The following is a 20,692-nucleotide window of genomic DNA, read 5'->3' on the forward strand; positions in this document are numbered from 1 at the left end:
ACAGAAAGAATGAGCAAAGAGAAAAGGTGTGGGAAGGGAATAGGCTTCATAATAAATTATTTCCTTTTATTTGGAAACCAACAAATAAAACTGGCCATAGGATGTGGGCAAGAAACTGTTTTCTTGCACCTTCTAAACAAATGAACAAACCACTGCCAAACTTTCAAAAGGTGAGAACAAACAGTAGCTATATTTTATTTAAAAAAAAAAAAAAAGGGGAAAAAAAAGAAAAAAATAAATCCTTGGCTTTCCCTCTCTTCGTTTAGGGGAGACCACAGAAGAAATAAATATAAATATGTTAAATCCTAAGGTCGTCATGGCAAATTGATTCAGATTCTGAGACAGGTGAGCTACTTTTATATGCACTTACTTTTAATTCAGCTTTTTCTTATTTCTGAGTTGAAATAATCTTAAAGTATTTTCTCTAGTTACAAAGGCTTTTATGCATCTTTAGATCAGTTCTCTACCTTTTGAGGTTTTGATCGCCTGTAAAACATCAGCTATAAATGAAAAAATAGAGCCCTTTCAATTCTGAACTGGGTAGGCAACATTTAAAATGCAACATAAAGCTTTTGAGCATGGTATTTCTGAAAAAGAAAGGTAAATAAAAGAGTTTGGAAGAGAGAAATTAAAGGAGTGAAGGGTTTTTAATGTCGGACTGCAGGAAAGCTGAACATATTCAATTTAGTGAAAAGGAATGACAAAAAACCAATGGGCTGCAAATCCATAAAGTGATTTCACGGGGAGAAGAGGGACTAATTGCTCTCATCAGTCTCCAAGGTTAAACGAAGGTGTTCTGGGGCTAAAAGAGAGAACACAAAACACAATTCTGATGCCATACCCTTCCCAAATGCCAGGTTTGAGCAAAGCAGGTGGAGAGCTGGGCTTCATGGGAAGGAGCTGCTGAAATGACACGTTGAGGTTCTTCGAAACGGGGCGATGCCAACAAGAGGCACTGATGCTTCCTGCTGTCAGACTGAGCTTTTGGTTATTAAGAGCTTTGCTGCATAGTTACACCATGCATTAAATTATTTCATGATAGGCTTGTGTGGCTCAGGCTATTTAAAAAGCAAGTTTTAGTTGAAATAGCCCATTTTCAGTAATGAGTGGGTAAAAAGTTAGAGGAGAAAGGAACCATTTTTTTTAGCAGCAGTGGTTACACATGTTAGAATGTGCTGGATTCACGCCTTCAAATTAATGTTTGATATACTTTCTGTTTAATTAAGAAAGACCAAAAAAAAAAAAAGAAAGGCAGTTCTTCAGGGGAAAGCAGGGAGATAACTTTCCGTGTTCTGAAAATGCTCAGAAAGTTAGGGAGAGGGAATAAAGCAGAAAAAATAAATTCCCTCTCTCCCCCTTTCTCTTCTTTATCTTTCTCAATTTTTGGATCCTTCAAAGCTTCCAGGGCAACGCATTGACAGTAAACATGCTTTTCTTCGTTACCTCCAGTGCCTTAGTGGTAATCCGTGGCCCTCTGGGGATCTGCAAATTGTGGATTGAAAGCAGCTATCTAGCTAATAAAAGCTGCAGGATAACTCATTTAAAAGTTACGCTGCAGAAATTATGATTACTGGGTCTTGCAGAAATATACATATGAATTGTCTCTTGACTTCGATGGAGTCAATTAAAGCCACTTAATTAGTGCTGTTAGTAATCATCTTCCAAAATTACAGACTTTGGTTTCTGTTATGATTAGTCTATTTTAATACAATTTTTTTAAATGACCCTGTGTAGGCAAATTTAGTTAAGCATTTTCTTTACTTTGCAGCTTGGTTATGCACAGAATTACCATTTTAAGCACTCAGCAGCTCTCTTATTACTTAGATTTCTTACGGCAACATAACTTCTTGTGCAAGTCTCAATTTTTCCATTTGCTTATACTTCCTGCTTTTATCCCTTGTTGTCACTCACACTTAAACCTTTTGAACAGTGAGACATGCATCCTCAGCTTTTTCTTTTTCTTTTTCTTTTTTTTTTTTTCCCCTGATAAGTTGATTAATCACAAAAGGCCAGAAGTCTTCCCTTATGGGAGGCTGTCCTTGGATGTGCCAGACTAGACCCCAAGGTGGCAGAATGGCTTTGTTCCAAAATCACCCTTTCAAATAGATCTGGTGCAGGGATACCTGATAATCTGGCACTTAATATATATATGCAGGGAGGGAAAATGTGGTGGAAGAAGCAGACCCTACAAATCCCCTCTCCCAGCTCTGTGTTGAAAATTGGCTCACTTCTGCCAGGGGCAGCATGGGGTATGTAGGAGGGCACTCGTGCTACACTAGGAAAGGAAACTGTAGACATGATGTTTCTGGATATTGATTCCTCTCCACTTTCATAAGCAGAGAATGTTTTCACACTTAGCAGGGATGCTGTTATTATACCCAATCTGAATGCTTATGTCTAATGTGTCACCTGTAGCATCCCCAAATGGGCAATTTTTCCCTGACTAGAAAATGGTTCTCTGGCACACAAAGTGCTCCTGTCAGACACAGCTCGTGTACAAGCTTCTGGGGTTGATTTTATGATGACAAATCCCTTTAATTTTGACTTGTTCTTATTTGTCAAACAAGTGGGAATCCAAAATATTGCAAGAATTATTTTCAAGCAAAGCGTTTGTTTTGACAGTATTAAAAGAAAAAGAAAAAAAGATTTTATCCTGTGACAATATATCCTTTTGTGCCTGAGAGGCACTGATTCACAGCAGAGGCATTTTCAGCTCTTCACATGCAGTGTACGACTCAAAGATTGTTAAGGAGAGTAACATGGTCAGTGGGAATGGGTTGGGGTTGGACTTGGTGACCTTAGAGGTCTTTTCCAACCTTAATGGATCTGTTTCTGTTTCATTTGTTTGTCTGTGACAGCACGTGGCCCCTGTGGGAAATGCACCCAAATTTGGGCTCCATTAAGCATTCGCAACAAAATAAGTAATCTTACATTGTATCCATGTGGTGGGGTTGAAACTGTAGCAGTTGTTGCAACATAAATAATATGTTGAAATGCTATTATCACGTATAGCATTGTCTCAGTAAACGAGAACCAGCATCAGCTTTCAATGACCCAATGTTTTTAGAAGGAGATCAAGCCGTAGTGCAAGATTAGACAAATTCTCCTATAGCTGAATAGAGGATTTTTCTACTGGCTTGCATCCCACCTCTCAGGGAGAGAGCAAAGGAGGTTGTGGTGCAGATACAAAGTGATTTTAAATGAAGCAGGGGGGGGCACAACTTGAAGCAGCAAGCTTTGATTCAGAAGCAACTCTGCTCAAATATAGGTGCATCAGAAATTTTAAAACATGTTTGTTTCCTCTTAGGGATAATTCCTGCTTTAGAGGGGGCAAATGGAAAGTCTCTTTTAGTCCTTTTGTCTCTTGGCACACGAAAATTTCATAGCACTATGATTCACTGGATTGTTTTTTTTTCTCCACAAGAAAACTTTGTGCAATAATCAGTGAAATAGTATTAATTTGTGTTAAATGCTATTTGGAAACAATATACTGATGGTTTTTAGGACTACAAATTCCTGTTATACTTGGAAAAGAATTAAACATTTTCAAAAAGAGACTAGTTATTCCCTGGGCACCTGCAGGCTGCTTTTTGGGGAGTTTCAAAACCTATTGACAGTATGTTTGTGTTCCTTGTAGAGCTTTTCTTCTGGAAGGTATTTAAAGAGATGTCTCGAAGTAAAGGAGCATTGAAAATCCCACAGGGTGAGGACTTTTGAAAATTCTACTTTTTAAGTCAAAGAGATGTTTAAAAAACAAACAAACAAACAAAAAAGATGAGCAGAAAACTCAGGGGCAGGCTACTAAATAATACTTAGCAACACCATTAAAATCTTTAAAAATCTTTTCTGAAACATTGGTATACACATATACAGTACTTCATTCCCCGTGCACATCTTCACTGTGTGTGCTTATAAATCTGTTATCTCTATTCACTAGTGCTCTCATTTTTTCCTGTACTTGTGACTGACAAGCAGAAGGAATATAATCTTGGGAGCTATAAAACATTATTTGATGGCTCAAGAAGTTGCTCCCAATACATCCCGGTACATCAGCACAAGGCAGCAGAGCTAGGTTGCCAGCCTTTTACTCTCTTATCTTCCTTGCCTCCAATTGATGTGAAATCATTTTAATAAAGCCCATTGATTGGCTTTCAGCAAACATGCATTGCAGCCGAAGATATCAGTGGAGAAAGTTTTTTGATGCAAACATCAAAGGATATTCATTCTTCTATTAGTTGATATTGAAATGGAAACTTACGCTTTGTTTTTAGAAAAAAGCTGAAGGCATTTAGTCCTTTCCTCCATTGCCAGCTCTTTATGGACACAGGATGCTAATTTGTTGGTAGTTAACGATGTAACTGCAGCTGACCTTATCTGCCTTCCCCAGTAAATTGAATTTAACATAACAGCACATAACAGTAGTGTCATTTATGCAAAGGAACGAAGAGCAAGAGCTGGAACGGAGCAAATGAAAGTGCTGCCAACCTCCTTCAGGATGAGCGCTCCACGGTAAGGGAGAATTTCCCAGGTCATTTAATGCAGCTGTTGTCATACAGAACACTTACCTCTGACCTTCTCTTTCTTTTGTGAATTCGGCTCTGGAGTGCAATGCAATCCAATGGCCCAATGAGCGTGCCTGCTCCTTCATTAGCAGTAATGAGAAGGCTGTCTGCAGCCTTTCCCTGTGCCCCCCCAAATTAAAATAACACCCTTGCACACTGGTGGGCCCCACACACAGGAGCCATAATTCCTCTGCCTGAATGTATTCCTAGTGCTGATCCCGTACCATGGGGACTGACAGATCACAGATAAATGCCAGTTGCTTGCAAGATAATGGGGCACTGTTGAGCATGGATCATTACAGGTCCTCTGAATGAGCTCCAGAATTGTCAGAGCTTTCTCCTCCCTCTTATGTCACATATTGTACCCAAGCTACCAAAGACTGGAGTTGCAGTTTTGATTCCAGTGCAGATCCTTATCTTTGGTAAGTGAAGGAGCACTGCAGGTACAGATAGCATGCCATCAACTTGCTTAGTTCTTGCCCTTTATGGCAGTAGGATGAGGGAAAGAAATTTGTCCCTAAATATGTTATTATTTTGCTTTTTCTCAGGCTGCATTTCATGTCTGTGGGGCTCATTTACTTCACTGCAATTTCACAGAATCAAGAATCATTAAGGTTGGAAAAGAACTCTAAGATCATCTAGTCCAACTGTCAATCCATCCTCACCATGCCCACTTAGACATGTACACAAATGTACCTAAGTGCCATATCTATTTTTTTTTTTTGTAAACCTCCATGGACAGTGATTCCACCACTTCCATGGGCAGCCTGTTCCAGTGCATTATTAATTTCTTGCCCAAATTAATACTTCCCCCAGATTGTTTTATGCAATGCTTTCCAAACCACTAACCTAAAGAAAAAGAAAGGAAGTGTTTCTGTAGTACAAACCTATCAAATGCAACAGCTGCATAGTCCTATGACACTTTCAAAGCATCTTCAGGATGCTGGACAACCTGAAGTATTCTGTTTCAACAATTAAAATAATAAGCCTTTATAGTTGTGTTGCCATTTTCTTTGTAAACCAAGGCACCTGCATCTTCTCAAGTACCAGTGAATTCTGTAAAAAGTTCTTGCATCCCACTGTCCATCAGCAAGTGCTTTAGAAAATGCAATTACTTGTGTATATCTCTTGTTTTAAAGGTTGGTCATTCGTCATAGCTGTTTACATGTCAAATAGCACATCTGAAGTCCCCAAAGTGCACCAAATAACCACCTGTAGTCAAAATATCTTTGAAAATGTGATATATATGCTACTAAGATATCTCCAGATTATGACAACAGATATAGTACAGAGAATAACTCTTCTATATGGTAAGTGCATTATACAAGCAACCATGAAAAACTTTGAGACGCAAGGTATTTGAAATCTCATTTGAGATACTTCTTACTAAAGAACTTTCTCTCATGGAAACATCTATGTTCTATGGATCCAATTTGCCAAATGTGATTTGGAATATATATATATATATGCATATATACTTTTTTTATATATATATGCTTTTTTTCCTCCATGTAGGATAGATTTTATTCCAGAGGAGATACAGAAATATTCAGTTCTACTCCTGTCTTAATTCTTCTTCAAAAGCACCCTGTAAGGAGCTTTTCCATACATCCAGCAACTCCATACTTCACCAAATGGTTTATCTTTAAATCCTATACGATATGTCATGAACTAATAAGATCTGACTGTTGCCAAAGGCTTCTGTAATAACCAGTCATTCAGCTTCATTACTGATCCATTTCAGATATTCTTGTTAAAGGTACAGTTTTGAAAATAAGCTGGTAAGAAAAGAGCATCTTGGCATTAGCCAGGTTTCGTCGTTCTTTTTTGTGTAGGAAATATGTTGTAGACACCAGCATCCATATCTACACAAGTTAACAAGAGAGGATGATGATAGGGTGCCATGCAGAGAGGATGTTCACTGAGAAGCGTCCATACGAGTCTTTCCTTCAGGACTGTTGAGACTTATATTAAGTAGAATTAGTAAAAAGCACAGTGGTAATAAGTGAAATTGTGTGTATTCATAATTTCTTTGATATTTTCCAGTTGCATGATAACTGAAGACAGGGAGACTTTCAGTGTGGTGATTCCCAAATTTTACTGCGAGAAGCCACTGAAAGTAAAAACTGCATATGTTTGAAGTCCAAAGAAGCTGAATAACTAAAAGTGAGATTTCTCTCTTGTGTTGGAGTACAGTTCTCAAGCCTGAATTTTTAAGAAGCTCTTCTGATCAGATACCATTCAGGGCAAGGTGATGCTGAGCTTTGTCCTTTTAATCTGGTATTTTAAAGACAGTACTTCAGAGCCCTGCAAGCTTTCCGTTGTCGCCAAGTCTAAGATACGAAAGATATGAAAGGGTAGGAATGGCAGGGAGATTAGTGGGGCTGGAAACCCATGGGAAATCTGTGGCTCTTTTGCTTGAAGGGCTTAACACTCATTTTCTATCTGGCCTCATGAAAGGAGCTGATGTTGTTCACCTCGGATGATGATGTTTTCTTTGCAATAACATACTAATAGGGAGAAAAAAAAATGCAAGGGTTTGTTAATCTTAATAACTCACATATAAAACAAAGCACTTAGTGTTATTTTTCTTGACTGCAAGTTTTATTTGTGATACTGTTCCTTCTTCCCTTGCAATGTCTATCATCCTCTGTGTGGTTCAGTGCCAAAAAAAGAAAAAATCTGCAGCTCTTCCTAGGAAATTCTCTTTCAAGTTTAAGCATTCTTCATCAGACTGTGTCTGTTACTCCAACAATGTAAATACTCCACTTTGTTTTTGTTCACCTTGGATATTTAAGTCACAGCTTTCATATGTACACAAACAGTGGCTTTGTTGGAAAGCAACAAGATGAGACTGCAATATTTGCATTATGAATCAAAATCAATTTTTTTTTTATTTTTTTTTTTGACATTCAAGCTCCGTGTTTTATTCTTAAGGAAGAACTTCTTCACATTGTCGGGGCTTTGTGGAGGCCACCAAAGCCAGAACTGCTCTCTAAATTTGCAGCAGTAGCCCCTGCAGCATCCTTTCCTTCTATTCTATCAACTGCCCCACATAGTCTTGGGTAAATATTTAAGAACTTGTATCGATCAGAACAAATTTTCTATAGCTATTTGCTTTTTGTGCTCTGCTCCTTATTTGTGACCTGCCAGCTGAGTCACCTTGCACTGCCTGATTGTACAAGCTGCAAAGCTTGTCCCTTGAAAATACCTGATGCACAGGTATGAATAATATGCATTCTTGCTTCTGGCTGTAGGAGAAAAGTAAAGTTTAATCTGCTGCTAATTTGGGTCAAAACTTTCAAGACCTTGCAAAGTCAAATTTGTTGGCCTTCAGAAACATCTGTATTAGGATAGCCATTAACAAACTGTGTTCCCTTATGCCTTCCTGTGTCGCTCAGCCTCAGTTAGATAGGTGTGAATGAGGAGTAGGGCAAGCTCTGCACTGGTTTTAAGTTGCCTTTTCTTGATTACTAGCTATAAATCCAAAGCTTGCACTTCGCAGGAGGGTCTGGCTGTCTGGAGGCAATCTCCATGCTTAGAGGTAGAATTGCACCTGGGAAGATAGAGATTTGTTGTTTTACATCCATGAGGTATTTGCGTTTCCAAATTTCTGATCTTGCTGTGGGCAGATTTGTGGCATCTGCTTTACGCAGACAAATGAACAAAAGCATTGTTGTGCTGTGAAAAGGCATGCCTAGATGGAAGGCTGGCATAAATTGTGATCAGCATGTAGAGTTGTATCCCTGCATTAAAGCTGCTCTTGATGTATTGCCACTGCAAACAGGAGTTTCCCAAGATGGCAATGTTTTTTGCACAAAACAGAAAAATATGAACTTATTTTGAATTACGGTGCTTAAAACATGGCAAAAGCACATGAGCTTTCAGACCAAGCTTGAGAGTGGATCAAAGTCCAGCAGGACTTCTTTCTTTCTTTTCAATATCTAGACTGGTTTTCCCTGTGAAGGTACCATCTTGGGCTGTGTCCCACCTCACCTGTGTGGGCAAATGCATTGAAGGGACCCACTTGCAAGACACGTGCTTCCAGGTAAGGCAATTTAAGACAGTTTAATTGAGATGGGTGTCAACAGGGTCTGAAATGGGCTGTCCAAGGAGTTGGTGGAGTCACTGGCCCTGGAGGTGTTCAAGAAGCATTTAGATGTTAAGCTAAGGGGCATGGGTTAGTGGGGAAACATTGATGGTAGGTGGGTGAAGAATAAGTTCATCCATCCTTTCATAAACCCCACCTGAAGGCAGGACTGCAGTCAGCTCACTCTGCCTGCATTGCCAGACACTGGATGGATGAGGGAACTGCAATTTGTCTACCAAATGCAAATGCTTAATAGTATGTGAGGATGAAGGCCTCTAATCAAAGTGCTAATAATGGTGAGGTGTCTTTGAGAAGAACCAGTGGAAAAACATGTCACACATCAGAAAGAGTAATTGAATTTTTATCACTTCTGATGCTCTGTAGCCAGAATAAATATAGTGAAATTGCACGAGTGCAATTAAGATTTTTACTTGGGGCTAAAAAATTAGCATCAATAACATAAAACTAATGCTTACAGTCATTTGACTGAGATGGGATAATTCAGAATGTACACTGGAGCATGAATATTTATTGAAGACATTTATCCCTTGAATAAAACATCTGAGCATTGAGCACATGTAGATTTACGCTTCCACATTTTTAAAAATCTGGGCTGAGCACAAACAGTTAAATGTTTGATTTAAACTCAGGGCTGTAATGAATAGCAGTTAGGTTTTACCTTCACCTTGGGAGGCAAGACTTTGACTGCAGATCAGGCTTTTGGGCATCTGTGAGCGGTTGCTGAGGGTATGTGAAGGCAATATTTAAATAATGCAGAAAAGACCAGTTTCTTTAGCTGGCTCTTGTGTTGGCATCAGCTAGGAACTGAAATGCAGCAGAAAGCAATGATGTCCTCCTGATGTGTGCACCTGGTTGCCCGTGGGCTTTTCTGCAGAGGTTGATGCCACTGCTGCCAGCTCATTAGCTGGGTATCCTTCTGCCTCTCCTCTCTCTTACAAAAGATAAATAAATAAATGCACAATTTCAGTTTCTGAATGGTGAGAGGGTGTGACAGAAATCCCCTGAGGACCGCACACTTGTCACAATCCTGAAGTGGTGCCGTTGTAATTGGCTGAGTTAAATCTCCTCACTGGATCCCCAGTGAACCTTCTTCAACTAGAGGGAAGTGGGCTGCTGCAGTCTGAGGACAATAAGCTGCTGAAACATCCTGAGTTTGGAAACAGAAGTGAACCTAGGGGGCTGGATCACTGCAAATCCTTAAATACACGTGAACATATTTAATCAACAGATCACATAGACGTATGGTAAATAAGGACAGGGGTCTGTATTTTATAACTTCTTGGTCAAGCAATGAAAATGAAAGATAGAATGACCTGGCTGTTTTCTCATTGATTGGTGGCTATATAGACTTCACGTGATAAGCATGCAGATAATAGCAGCCAGGGGTTGTGTGGGAGAAAGATGTTCATAAATCAGATTAAAGAATTAGAAATTAACTTGGATAGGGTAGATGGTTGATTTGATGGTTGAAGCAAGGTAGCAATACTTAAGTTCCTCCACTAAGATCTCTGAATGTGTTGTTTTATTGCAGTAGCTCTCCTTTCTGAAAATATTTATACAATGCTTTTAGTTGCATTTTAAATGCTCTTGCCACTTAATGAGAATGCTGCTCATCAGCTCCCTTGTTTGGACCATGTATGATCACATGTATGGCACAAAACTCTCTCTATGTATTCACTTTCTTGTTAAGACTCAGCAACAACAGTTACAAATACATTAATCTTAAAGCACTATCTTTCTAACTGTTCTTTCTGGGAGTATGTAATGCATTTATCTAGCAGTCCCAAGGGTCTTATCTGAAGACTATTGAAATCGGTGGACCAATTCGCAGTGCTTTCAGGGAATGTTGGAAATGCATGAAAACGATAGTGGGGCACGTTCGGGTTGAAGATGTTTCCTGAAAAGATAGTTGAGCAAAATGTCTGTGAATGATAGAATCCACTGTCAAAAAAATTTAGGGTAGAAATTAAAGCTTAGGATGAAAACAGTATAAAAAGAGAAAAAAAAAAATAATCAAAAGCTACCTCATATTCAGGCTTCAATTGAGTTGTTTCTATATTAGGTATCTAAGACCTATCTTCACATGTAAGTGCAGACATGCACATCACATCTTTTGTCCTAATCACATCCTTTCTCTCCAACCTTGACAAGTGCTCTCTTATTGCTCACTTATCCTCTAATATAACTTGCTGCCCGTGATTCCCCTAGCTTACTTCTTGGAGCATACCACCTGATTTTTTCTTAATCTAGCCTTTCCCTTTTCTGTTGTTTCAGAAATAGATTTCTCCCTTTCCAGTGCTCTTAGCAGCATCTACACCCCTGTATTTTTCTCTCCTTCAACTTCCCAAGCCTCGTTCTTGCCACGATCACGCCAGGACAACAGCTTCAATCTACTGCTAATAGGTATTCTGCCGTGAAATCAGCCATGCCGTTGTGTGCTCACATGAAAAACCACTTCACTATCTACTTTCACATCTCTAAAAAGCTACTTTAAAAACCAAAAACCAAAAACACCCTATAATGCTTACACGTAAAAGAGGATCTAGGGTTCTCATGTGCTCCAACCTCTTGCTTATCTTGCTGACTTTGTTTTCTCTTGTTTCCGTGTAGTCCTGTCTTGTTTGTTGCCTTCTACTTAGGCAGCCTGTTTCTGGGCTGAGGAACTTTGCTTGCACGACACCTAATTCCTCATGTCTGTAGTCTATGAACAGAGCTTGTGGCTCTGTATTTAAACAGATTATAGATAATCTGTCATATGTCCTTATCTAATGCATTCTAATATACTTAAACTGGGGGAGCATTTTGTAAGTTATACATGGGAGCCTCATCATCAAATCCTATTTGATTTTTGGATTTCTGTTGTAATTCCTATGAATCCATTTGTAAATGTCCTTTTCTTCACAGAATAATGTCAAACAAATTTTCTGATTGCTGGGTATTGTTTCTCCTGGAATACAATGGTATTTCTCTGAGGTAAGATTTGTCAATGTCTTTACATCTGCTTGTCTCATTGTGACTGACAGTAATAGAAATATCTGGAATTTTGCATACTTTCTTTGTCCTTAGTTTCCTGAAATATTTCCTCATGTTGAACTCCTGAGGTTTTGTTAGCAAACTGTGAAGTAAGATATCTGATATCTTTATTTTCAGTCTACAGTGTGAAGACTGCCTAGGTAGCAAGGCTGTAGCTATTGACAATTTTCTTTCTTTATAATTGGGTACTTGGGTGATGCAATAAGAACTGCCATAAAAATACCAAGCACAGAATAGATTCTGAAGAGTAGACATACTGCACCATTTGCTCTCAGAAAATCATCCCCACTAACCTGGTCAGCACTAATATGGTAGGAACTTGTGGACTCATTGTCTCTGGAGGAGTTCAAGAACTGTGGGGATGTGGCACTGAAGGACACAGTCAGTGGGCATAGTGGGATGGGTTGGGGTTGCTCTTGATGGTTTCAGAGGTATTTGCCAACTTAATGATTCTATGATTCTAAAGCAGTATGAAATGCTTCCATGCAGTGATAATCCAGATGTCATGTAATAGAAAGCATCCCCATTGCATTGCTATTTAGATCAGATAGTTCTCTTACGTGGTTGCAAAGCCTCTATAACCAATAAAGTTCCATATTGCTGTGATCTGTGGCACGTGGGGCATTTTGCAAAGCAGTACTGGTATCTTGGTAGATGAACCATCTTGTTGGATGGCCAAGATTGTTTTGAATTCAAACAAAGAAATGCTCTTTTGATCAATAGTTTATTGCTAGTTCAGGACTCCGTACTCCAGTCAGTATAATCCAAGTACTATCTACTGTAATTTTCTTTCTACCTGATCTGAGCTTGCTGACTCAGGTCTCTGCCAAGGTAGATGTTGCCCAGTGGGGACATGCCCTGTGACAGTCGGACTCATCTAGAAGATTATATCTTCCTTTATTCTCTGGAGTATGCTGTACCATAAGCCTTCAATTCAGCCTAGAATTTTATAATACCTTCAAATATTTTTAATGTTTTCTTTAAATGTCCCAGTATTTGTCAGACCACTCCATCTTCTTGCTCTGCAATTGTGATGACAATTTGGAAAACAAAAGTCACAACCTACATTTTAGAGTTCATGCTTTTTCTCTCAGAAAACATGATTAAAACTATGTTCTCACTGTTCTGAAGCTTTGATTTATTTGTCTTTCACAGACAGATTATTCAAAGTCCCTAATATTCAAATGTAAATATTCAAATATAAGTCCTATTTGCTGTAGATCTTAAAATGAAATCTTTGTTTCTTAAATCTTTGTTTACAATAGTGGAAAGTATCTTAGGCTGAAGAAAAATAGCATTTGGAGTTCATCATTTGGATAAGACTATTACAAAGCTATTTGAGCCAAAAATCCAACATAGAAAAATGCATATTTTATTGCCTCAGGTATATAAGGATGAATTACAGGATTTGAGTCTTAGTTATTTTCTGTAAGAGCTTAAGAATGTTAAAGAACGAGTTAAAAAGTAGTTACTTGTTTCTTTGTTGTTGAGGGGCTTGGGGGTTTTGTCTGCTTAATTTTTTTCTTCTTCTTTTTTTTTTTCAACTTTCTCTAACCAGAGCATGAAAGTAGGTCACTGCAGCACAGGAAGGGCCTTGTACAGCAGAAAACAACCACACAGCCACTGGGGATGGAGCTGCATGAGGAATGCAGAGTCATGCCGTGGTTTTGAAGCTGCCTTTGCATGAGCAACGCGGTTCAGCAGATCCCAGCTCTGGAGACTGAAAAGTCATCCATAAAGATGCTGTGTGGGCATTTCTGCAGCCAGGCTCCAGGTCAGTTTCATGTAGGGCTGAGGGGCATTCTCATGAGCTGGCACCAGCCCTTGGTCTGCTCTGCTGATCCTGGGTGCCAAGAGAGAGCAAATGAGCTACTCTTGGGCAGGAGAAGATTGTTGGTATCACTTGGTGTCTGCTGGTTGTCAAAACCTCGTCCTACTAAGATCCAAGACATTCTCCTCATTTTCAGATGCCTGATAAAGTCTTTGACATGATTAGCACATTTAACCTCGGGACCACATTCACCTTTGCACACAGCTGCCTTGCCTCTGGTATCTGCAGAACTCTGGAGTTTGGTGATAAAATGAGCAGGTAGAACACTACAGAAGAACTTCTTCCTTTGATGGGTTCATCCATCAAATAAAACCTTAGGAGACTGTTTTAAATGCTGGGAACAAAAAGTAACCCTGGTATGTGTCGTTGCTTTGTAGACTTAATTTGTGGAGTTCCCAGATCTCCAGAGGTGAGTGAAACCTCTGTTCAGTTAACAGAAATGCTTCCTACAAAATATGGTTGTGGACCCAAACACTTCCATGTGCATACCATCCACAGTGATGGATTCCTATCAAAAAATTGCACATGCAGGATTTATAATAAAAGCAGTGAACCTGAGTGCTTACAGAAAAGGAATTCAAATATTTAATGAGCCAGCCCCAAAACATTTATTTTTGCTTGTAAATTTGGAGCCCATCATAACAAAAAGAGGTAAGAAAGCAAAGTCTGAGGCTTTTTCAAACAACAGCTTCAAATCAGAGTGGTTCAGCTATATATAGCCCATCCATAGACTGAGCAACAAGATGATGGTGACACGTAAGTAAATGCACATAACTCTTCAGACTTGCTCAGTGTGTTTGTGTACAGAGTCAGTGCCCTTCTCGCAGGACTGGAAGGCTCATCCAGGTGTCTCACATGCTTATGTGTGGACCACATGTTAAATTTTATTTCAAATCTTAATTTAACCTTGAAATTTTAACAGTAATTCTAATGGTAACTGCTAAATCAAATGGCTTACAATTAAGGCAAAAACAGTGACAGCTAAGTAAATTTTCTTTTCATCTAATGGAAAGACTTTTTTGGAAATATTCCTAGAAATTCCTTGTCCTCAAGTAGTTCCTGGTAGAGATAAATTAAAGGTCCAGTTCTGTTACATTTAACAAGTAGAGAAATGTTTTATGAGTCTGAATAAATTATCAGCAAATGTTCTATGTTTTATTTTAAAAGTGCATAAGAGTTAGAAGAAATGAAAGAGCAGATTGACAACTTTCTCACTTATATTAAATTTTAAAAATTCATTTTTTGGAAGGAATGAGTTTACAAATTATATTTTCAGTTCCCAAAGTAAGACTGTTACTTTATGACCACTTGAATTTAATCACATTGAATGAGATATTGGAAAACTCTACCCCAGCATTACTGCTTTGGTTATGCCTCAAACTTGCCTTTTTATATTTGCCAACTTGAGGAAATATTTCAGTCCATCCTCTGCCTTGTTTTCCTTGCTGACATTGTCTATTACTGTGTGGATGCTTGTCCACCAGCCTCTGGACTGACAGCTCCAATTAATCTCATTTCTGCCTCTACCAGCTGCCAGCCTTGCAGACCCAGCAGCCATGACTGGAGAAGGAATGATGGTTTCTTGCAAAAGGTTGCTGAAAGCATCAAGGTCCAGGATAGCGGTGAGATAGATAGCAGAGGTGATCCCAGAAAAGGAAAAAAGCACAAAGTCTTCATCTGTGCATGTTAATAATCCTTTCTTGTGTTTTTGTGGGCATGCTTCAAATTTGATTTCATAAGTTCAGACACTTTTTGAAATAATTATCTTCATTGTCTTGCTGTTGCATTCAGACTTTTCAGCACAGCCACCTCTCAGTTTCTCAGAATCAGATCATCTCTGTTTAGAAGGGAAGTCTCTGGAGCCTTCACCAAACAATATAAAAGGGGAATATCTGAAGTGATACAATTAGTAATGTCTGAAACTACTTGAGGAAACAGATATCTGAAAATCCATTAGGGAGATCATTAGAAATATTCAAAAATTTCCTTTTGTCTGAAAACAGGAGTATTACTGTAAAATGCTTGAAAATATATTTAAAAAAAAAAAGTCAACAAAAGCCCTGTAATATTCCTCGAAAATGTTGCATGAATTATACTTCCTGTTAACCACTGAATGACACACAAGTGAAAGGCAAGCATTAATATTTAAATCAAATTAAATGGCAGTCAATGACTTCTCATCCACGGAAGTATTTCACGTGTTAACAGCATGAGCATTTGCCATGGAAGTATACAAAAATTCCCTTCAGGATTGGGTGGTGTGGAAACGTCAGGTTCAAAGGTGAGGTGATTCCTCCTTGTAAAGATTTAGCACAAGGGGCATTGCTTTGTCCCTCAGTCTGTTGGTTATCTGTCTGACAAAGTCTCGCCCGTAATCTCTCAGCAGACTGTTGCAGCTAATCTCTTTATTGATTTTTGCTTAGAAACACCTGGAGCTATTCAATCACTAATAAAATCTGAAGAGTTCAGGTTTTAAGACTTTAACTCGTTTGGAGGCACGGCTTATTTATCGTCTGGTGGGCAATTGAAAAGCTCTGCTCGTTTCTAAGTAAGGGGATCATACAGACGACTGACAGCTGAATCAAAATCCACCCTACTACTCCGAGCTCCAGTCCAGCAACTCGACTCAACGTGGCTCTTCAGTCTTGATGCATCTTTCTTTTTCTTTCCTTGCTATCCCATCTATTTTGGTTTATTTTACCAGTTTAACTGGGAAAAAAAAAACCAATAAAACACTTGTTTCCTTAGCAGTGATCACTGTTATCATCAACACTGAATGGAGAATCTGCATGGACCTGGTTTGGAAGGAAAGTCTAATTTTCTGATTGCCTTTTGATTTGCTTTAATAGAATGATAGAATAGTTTGAAAAGGACCTTTACAGGCTATCTGGTCCAACACTCTGCAATGAACAGGGGCACCCACAGCTCAATCAGATGCTCAGAGCCCCATCCAGCCCCTTTGGTGTCTCCAAGGATGAGCACCCACCAGATCCCTGGGCATCCTGTTCCAGCGCTTTACTACTCTTACTGAAAAAGCTTTTTCTTTATATCCAGTCTGAATCTTTTAGCTTGAAACCATTTCCTTCCTTTCCCTTCTGTCATTTCCTCCTTCTGCCTTCAGCCTGCCCTGTCCCTCTGTCTGACTCAGCCCCCCAGACTTCTTCCCATGTCCTTCAGCAATCACCAAACCCTGAAGGCAGAATCAGCAGGGAAACAAACCCAAGGCACTCTGTCTGGAGTAGAAATCATTACTGGCATAGTCAGCAGCTTCGATATGTAAACAGAAAGTATAAGGGGAAGCTTACTGCCTTCAGATATTTTTTCACCTTTAATTAAAGCCACTTTTTTTTTTTTTTTTTTTTTTTTTTAGTGAAAAATAATGTTTTATTTAACTGCAAGTCCTCTGGGACACTGTAATAAGTAGTAATGTTTCATTGTGTAAATGATACCTAAATCTATATTGGATAATGTGAAGAAAAATCTTAAATGATGAAAGATGTTTTATTATTCCTAAGATAATTTTCTGACTTTTTTTCTTTTAAGGATTCTTAACAGTGTTAACATTTAGACTAGGAATAAAATAAGACCAGCCACTGATAAAAGGTTTTATTGGTTAAGTTTTAATGTTATTTTTAAGCAAATAATGAATTAGCTTGGCTAATAACTGTAGAGCCAGACATGATTTATTCTTGTAATTAGGTTGACATTCACCATCAATCCTTTCATTTTAGTTCACGTGGCTATTAAATTTTCTCCTTCTCCAATTCAGCATCATGCTTAACTGTGCCCATGAAGTATGACTCACTTGCTGGGGCTTTGCCTCACTGTTCTGCTCTGCTGGTAGCATCCTCAGAACAACAACTGTATTGCCAAGCTGTGGCCATGTTGGGTCAGCACCCAACCCCGTATCCTGCTAGAGCCAAAGCTCAGGCACACTGACAAGCTGTAATAGCTTTCAGCCCTTGCAGATCATGGCTATTTTTGGAGAAGCATCTGAAGCTGCCCAGGCTTAGCTCAGATCAATGGCTCTCAGAGGAACTCAGCACAGCCAAAGCACTTGCACTTGTTGAGTGTATGCCAGCAATCCTCAAGGGGCTAAAGCAACGTTATGTGCCTTTTAATTACAGCATGTATGGCTGGAGAAAAGAAATTATCTCGTTTGTGTCAAGAAGGTGGGACAAATGGGTGATTTCTCAACTGCTGGCCTTTATGAAATTGAAACAAAGGATACATTGCAAAGCTTTCTCGTTTCTTCTTTTCACAGAAGTTCTCTACCCAGCAGTCGTTTTCAATATTTGAGACAGACACAAGCCATAGATTATTAGGAAATTGATTTCATTTCAGTAACTTCCTTTATTGAGTTGTATTTTGGAAAAATAAATCATGTATATCAAGATGCTGTTAATTCTGTAGCTAAAAATCCACTAAGTGCCTTTGATCATACTCACAGCAGTAAGATGTTATCTGAACCTTCCTGTGTGTTCCCATATTGGCTTGCAAACTCTTTGTCATATTGATGTTTAGGAATAAGTATTCATTTACCATCAAACTGCATAGCTTGTATAGCTTTTTTTTTTTTTTTTTTTTTTTAAGAGTACAAGCTTGTTGGTGAGTGCTTGCAGTATGTAAGTGTGACATTTAATCACACACTGGTGCTGTGAGCCAACATTCATTGCTCCCACGGCAAGAAGCAGTGCTCCTCTTGCAACAACTGGGTCACCTTCTCAACTCGGTTATTATACTGTAGTTCACACTTTTGCCTGTTGACAGATTTAGAGCACTTTGTGAAAGCAATAATTGGCCTGGGAATATAGCTGGCATGCTTCCCCAGAAAAGAGCTTGAATTAGATTGCCTTAGGTCTTTCATTAACTGGTAAAACTAACGCAATGTGCTATTGCAATCGCCGTGCCGTTTCAGGAACGTGCCGGAGTCCTGCTGCAGGAAGATGGTGTGTACCCTTCTAGGGGAAGGTGACTGGAATTCCTGATCACTTGAAACATGTGGCTACCCACAAAAGGCAGCAAGGTGGGGAATGTGCCACTGCCTGTCAGTGGACGTTGTAGTGCTGAACGGATGCTGACGGTGAGCAAGGAGGTCTCTTCTCCCTTTCCTCATCAGGAAGGAAGGCAAAGAGACTTGACCAGTGGTAAAGATGTTCAACTGGGTTTGGGGCTTTTTTTTTTTTTTTCTTTTTTTTAACATCTGAGGCTTGGCTTCTTCTTTTGTCTTTATCTCCAAAGGAGTAAAATTGCTTTTCCTGACTGTAGAAACGTGCTTCAGGAATTTAATGCCATAGGGTCATATTCTGGCTATCAATATTAATGCTTTAATCCTAGATTTGGAAGTGCCTTCTAGAATGATACCAGAAAATTCTGCACTTTTGAGGAGTTATTAATAATACAGGAGGAGGAAAATGTATCACATTTGAGCTATATATGTGAAAGCTCCTATTGAAGCGAGTGTGTCTGAGATGATTTAAAGCTCCTGAAAGAAATCCTGTATAGGATCTGTAAATTTATTGTTAATTGCTATCAAATAGGTACCTAAGGAGCTAAGGAGTTCTATTTGTGCAATTGCTTTACTTCTTCAAAATGAAGATGTATTGAAAGCAGTGAAAGAGTAAAAATAGAATTGTTATGTAAAATTGTTTTGGAAAGAAAATAAAGTGTTTTTCCATCTCAACATCCCACTTTGTTCCGTTCACCGTGATTCTCTTTCCTCTGGAAAAAAAAAATCCCACTGATTATACACCTTATGCTTAGTTTCCTTCACGGAAGGTAATTTTAGGAAATTAATTTCCCTCATTAGGTTGTATAACTCAATATTAATTTACTGAAATGATCAGGGGAAGGGAAGGTAGAATCATCTTTAAATATTAACATATGTCAGTTAGAAACCTGGGAAGTTTATTGTTTCTGTCAGTTGGGGGAATTTTGTTAAGTAGTCTTATATGAAGGATGGTCTATAAAGTCCCTAATAAATATCTTCATACTGGAACACTTAAAAATGTTAAGGCAGCTGTAGTGTGTTACACTCACAGATTTGTTACTGGATGAATTAAAACTAAGCACGTGCTCTTAGGTTAAGCCATGTCTCTAACTCAAAAAATAATTATATATATACTTACTGAACTTCATACATATATATATATATATATATATATATATATATATATATATATATATGTAAATTAAAGCCAAAGTAATAATTTATATTCTATCATAGACGGTAAGACTCCATGTATACCAGGTATGTTATCCAGGCCTCTGTGTACAATAAGTACATGATATGTATTCAATCTTCAACCCAGCAACACTGAATTAGAGAGAGTACATGGAATAAACGAAGTCTTATGTGAGAAAAGAAGTGAGATTGCTTTCTGCAGGTATGTCCCCAGAAGCTTTATACTCATGTTTTTAGATATCCTTCCAATTAAAGAAATAAGTGAATAAATAAATACAATGGTAAAATAAATATTCCTGGCTAAGAAATTATCATGAGCTAGATATCTCTGAGAATTATCTACTCATGAAATGAGTTTGATTTTAATAAGAGATTTACACGAGGAGGTATGATATTAAAATATTCAAGTCTCTCCAAAATACTTTCCTGACAACAATTTTTTATTCCAACAACCCTTGTTGGGTGTATCACCAAAGAGGTTATTAGTTACATTTTGAGGGCTGGAGAAAGCCTTTGGTAGAAGTCTTTCAGAAGATGATATTGTGGAATCTACTGAGATGTGAAGCAGAGTTTCAATCAATACAGATTCTTGCTCAATGCGCACCAGTTTTCAAATCAGTCATCAAAGTCTTGTGTGCACAAACATAAGCAGTGCAGTACAGCCCAGGGAATAGATGCTGTTTTGCTGATGAGAGGGCTAGATGCTCACTGAGAATGTTATGTTAATTGCTAGTCAGCCTGTCAGAAAGAAATAATGTAGAAAAAGAAAAAAGTAGTGAGCATTTCAGGCAGGCAATGCAGAGCACTGGATTTCTTGGAAGGCTGCCGCAAGAGCTGGGTGAGGAGATTGAGGTAAGCTGTTCCAGGCAAAAAATAAATCAAAGGGATATGCTTAATTTATATATTCCAGTAAATAATTAATGAGGTAATGGGAGTAAACTATCTGCTGATATTTATTCATTTAATAATAC

General features: G+C 38.5%; 1 long non-coding RNA gene across 1 annotated transcript; it reads left to right on the top strand.

Annotated features, from left to right (window-relative positions):
- Nucleotides 1–264: 264 nt before the first annotated feature.
- LOC125697558 (uncharacterized) lies at nucleotides 265–13,469 on the top strand. Its single transcript, XR_007378848.1, has 4 exons — nucleotides 265–345; nucleotides 10,948–11,076; nucleotides 11,578–11,646; nucleotides 13,265–13,469. It is a non-coding gene; the product is annotated as an uncharacterized LOC125697558 (long non-coding RNA).
- Nucleotides 13,470–20,692: the final 7,223 nt, after the last annotated feature.

Source organism: Lagopus muta, chromosome 9 (assembly GCF_023343835.1).
Source record: "Lagopus muta isolate bLagMut1 chromosome 9, bLagMut1 primary, whole genome shotgun sequence".
Lineage (NCBI taxonomy): Eukaryota > Metazoa > Chordata > Aves > Galliformes > Phasianidae > Lagopus > Lagopus muta.